Source organism: Berghia stephanieae, chromosome 9 (assembly GCF_034508935.2).
Source record: "Berghia stephanieae isolate SIO BIC M18660-M18661 chromosome 9, UCSD_Bste_1.3, whole genome shotgun sequence".
NCBI classification, from domain to species: Eukaryota; Metazoa; Mollusca; class Gastropoda; order Nudibranchia; family Aeolidiidae; genus Berghia; species Berghia stephanieae.
The window spans coordinates 27,098,804-27,103,759 of NC_088368.1; positions in this window are offsets into that span (position 1 = coordinate 27,098,804).

A 4,956-nucleotide genomic window follows, 5' to 3' on the forward strand; every position below is an offset into this window, starting at 1 on the left:
ACGTTGTCTGTGTAATCTGGTATTATATCGTCGGTTGATTTTTCTGTGTGGCCCAATAATATATTTAATAATATATTCCCTAAACTAACCCCAAGAAAAAATTAAACCTAGTACCTTTAATTAACCCTAATAGGAAAAACAAACACCCTAGCACTTTAATAATACTTATGAATAACCCTAATAGGAAAAAAAATCATCCGATTTCGAGCTAACCCTAATAGAAGAAATCATGACAAATTGAATAAATAAACGCCTGACAAAAGATCAAAGGTGAAAATATAAATTTAAAGAATACTGGGGATGTAGGAGCTTTCGGAATGTCTCCCCTTTACTTAACTTATGGAAAAACAAACTTCCTAGCACCTTTAATAAGACTTATGACTAACCTCTAGAGCTAACCCTAATAGAAAAAAAAACAACTCTCGGACTGCTTTGCACTACCTTTCAATACTTAACAAATCAAAATGGCGGGCGAAAATCAAAACAATGGTCAAATAAGGAAATGTTAAACTTTCACAAATCTATCAAGGTTTGTTCTAGAGTTTTTAAAATGCCTGACAAAATATCAACGGTGAAAATACAAATTTAAAGAATACTGGGATGTAGGAGCTTTCGGAATGTCTCCCCTTACTTAACTTATGGAAAAACAAACACCCTAGCACCTTTAATAACACTTATGACTAACCTCTCGAGCTAACCCTAATAGTAAAAAAAGAATCAAAATGGCGACTGAAATACCTTCATGTGATCAAGTGAATAATATCACTATGAATGCCACGATTTGCTGAAAAACATCCACACACACATGTATACTCCACACACACACAACACACACACACACACACACACACACAAACATACACGAAATTAGAACATACATAACACTGATCACCGCTAAATCAACAACACAACGGAAGTAATAATAATACTTGATGTCATAAATAGATGACGCAAATTGACAACTTTTTACAGTGTCAAAATTAGTTGATTTTAGGAGCCAAGTGTCGTCGGTACATACTTTATGATATTATCTGTTTGACTCAACGAACTTTCAAACTGACTTTAAATTATAAAAGGAAATCAAGTTATCTGTTTATCTATCTGTGAAAAATACATTTCTAATTTTCAAATCTTTCAGTAGAGTTGTGCGCCGTATCAATTTTTTTATTGACTCAAATAAGCACAATGTTCTCCACAATGCTATATTTTTTAAAGAAAGGATATATATATATATATATATATATATATATATATTATATATATATATATATATATATATATATATATACCTACAAAGGGCGGATTTTAATCATTTTGTGTCGTCATTATAGGCTAGGTCTAATTAACAACATTTTTGGTGAAAAGTATAAATTAACTTTGCGACCTAATATTGAGGTCTGGAATTTTTTAAAATGTAACAATCTTGTGGAAAACGGAAAACAGTAACACACTTTATAGTCACCTGGAACAACTACAAAAGACATCTAACTTCTACGTCATGGCACAAGACCGAAGGGCTAGAGCTCAGGTGATCGCTGGTTCGGATAAGTAAGTAAGTAAGTAAGTGGAAAACGGTCCACAAATAATAATGGAGGAATAATATCAATATTCTTCCCTCTTCTCAACATTGTCACCATAGAGAGATTTTACAGCTTAAGCTTATGGAATTTTTAGTAGAACATAACTAAGTTGAGAATTTAAATGTTTTGACAAAATTAATGTTAAAACATTATAATTTGGATTATAATTCAAAATACACATACGTTATCTTAAAAAATATCTCTATGGCGACATACTACATTATCTCTGTGATAACTGGAAATTTTCAGACAATTTCATTGAATAGATTCTGAGAAACGTTTGACACAGTTTCCCGTACCCTTAGAAAGGTGACAAAGTGAGAAAATAGCAAAATAGCTTTCCGTTTTAACACTTTTCTTACTACCTGCACCCTTTTCTGTGTGTTTCGTACCTTTATAGATTATTTTAAGAAGTTGGACTTTGATATTATTTCTACTATAATAAATATCGGGGTTTTTATTTTACACCAAAATCTCCAAATCAATTTTTTGAAGGATTTTCCTAATAATTAGACCCAAACCGCCCTTTAATATAATAGAGGTCCTCAAATCCTACGATTTCCCCGTTACATAATGCATAATGAATGATAATCATAAACAGCAATGATTAATGAATGGCTCTTATAAGCTTGCTGTCTAAGGATATAACCTTCACAATAAAATAAGTAATGAATAAAAACAAGTTCCAGTCCCACTTATATTTGGCACTAAACATTAGTTTGATTTATTCTGTTTTTATGTATTAAGGTACGTTGTTACAGAATTTTGTTTATGACATCACTGGGCACTCCAACATAGACACAGTAGCCTATTTGTTTATTTTTGCGAGGAGGTTAACTTGTGGAAGCTGATGTTCTTTGGCGATCTGACCGTTTCTATGGCCGTTTATGTTGTATGCAAGGCTGATGCAATGATGTCCGGCTGGAACTTCTCTTCATATTCCAGCATAGGGAGGGATTGAAATCTGGTTTCTTTTCATATATATATATATATATATATATATATATATATATATATATATATATATATATATATATATATATATATACTCACAGGCAGGCAGCGTGGCAGGCTTCTTGAGGCTTGGGATGAATGAAGAGGGAGTGAAAGAACAAAACAAGATCTTATTTTGCGCAAGAGATAATATGCTGGTTTTTTTTTTTTCTCTTGCGCAATGCTCAGGGTCTTGATTGGTTCTAAGAAAGGGGCGATACTGTCAAATAAAGAAATAGAAATAACACACTATTAAATGTTTCTATCTAATAGTTTTATTTAAATTAGGAGTCCTCCCAACGTGAGTTGGGAGGCGAATGACGTTGAAGCGAGGTGAGTCACGAGTTTTATCCTTTCTCCCCAAGCAACCAAAATGGCGTGGTATGTGCGACGGCGCGCAGCATACCGCAAGACAAATATAAGGAGACCATAACAGAAAGTGCTATTGAAAAAACCAAGGAGTATGAAACCATCATACTACATAGACAAAAAGCAGTTTGCTTACAATTCAGGGCGTGGAGTAGACGAACACCCAAAGACACTCCAAAGGGTATGTCAAAGGATCAACACCATCCAGCCTCACCTACTAATCCCTAAACTACTGTTCATTGAGGTGGCCCCTCGATTGCACTCTGGGTATTAGAATACTTGACAGACCGACCAAAATTCGTCTGCCTCACGGATGATGAGAAAAACAAAGTTGAATCCTGTACCCTTATCGCCAACATTGTATCACCCACAGGAACTGTTCTTGCTCCAACACTTTTCGTGTTATACACAAATGACTGCATAAGCGGCACAAGTTATGTAAATATTTTAAAACATACCGCCATTCAGGCCTAGATAACAGCCGGAGATTATGAATTAAATTATTATAGAGAAATTGAAAGAGTTGTTGAATGGTGTGATAATAACTATCTAGAACTTATTGAAAGAAAATTAAAGAAATGATGTTTGATTTTAGGAATGATGTTAACATAATGAAAATATAATTATTAAAAACGAAAATGTGGAGAGGGAAGAGGAGTATAAAAAACTCGGTATAATTGTCAATGAAAGATTAGACTGGACAACTCATTCATACACATCACCAAATAAGATAAAGACAAGACTATTCACGATGAAGAGACTGTATTACAGAAATGTTGACGAAGCAATGATATCTTTATTATATAAATCTTATATTGTAAGTCTCTTTTGTTTCTGTGTAGCTGCTTGGGGTGGAAATTGTCAACAATTGTTAAGAAAAGCTGGATGGAACAATTTTGAAGATTTTCACAGAGATATTGCTAATGTTAAGATTAACAAAAAGTCAAAGAGACGAGTCCCACCCTATGTAAAACGAAATTAAAATAAGCCAGAGGAATAACAGACAAATACACACGAAAACCAAAAGACAAAGATATTTTCATTCATTTTTTTCATCAGCAATACGAAATTTAAGGATAATTTTTATTACATGGCATTTGAAAGATACAATCTCGCTTTAAAATCTATTTAATTTATGCATGTTTACATGATGATATTTTTACATTATTTATTATTTATTTATACAGTCAAATGCCATGCTTTTACTTTTATCAACTATCAACCTGTGTCGGCGATGTGTGCAATTATTCCCAATCTATTTTCAAAATTCTATTTAGATTACAAACCTATTACAACTCTAGTCTACTTTCATGACCGATTTTTATAGCTTTGCTTGTACCTGTTGTACATCTTATGAATATTTTATTATTCGAATTTGATGTTTATTTTGTTTTAAATTAGCTTCGTATTTTCATCAATTAGTTCACGACAGTGTATAAATCTGTGTAAATATAACGATGAATTATGTGTACCATTATGATAATTTCCATTCAGGATCAATAACGTCTATCTTATCTTATCTTATATCAATTGGTTGCTACCCTTGGGATCCGAAGCGAGTCTATCTTCGAGTACTTTCCAGACAGACCTAGCTACTGCTGGGTGGACTATGGGAAGCTGATGAGAAAAAAGTGCTGCAATAATACGATTGTCCATAGACTTTTCAAATAAAATCTGAATTCGCATATGAGTACGATCCAATTATACATTCTGATTTCAGAGGACCGAAATTTATAAACGGTGACCAGTCTATTTCAATTTTTGTACGCCATGAAAAAATTACAAAGACAATGAAGTGACGTATTTTGGGAATTCTGTACTCATTCATCGAATCCTTGAATTTCACGAACCCTTGTTGCATTTTAGTTCATTCATGCAATTCGTGCATTCTTAATTTATGCAAATTTTTGTCTTTTGAATTGTCAATAAAATGCTAATTCTTTGTTTGTTAGTTGGCTGATCTAAATTTAATGCCAATGCACACAATTTCGAACGTTCATCTTTTATCTTTCGG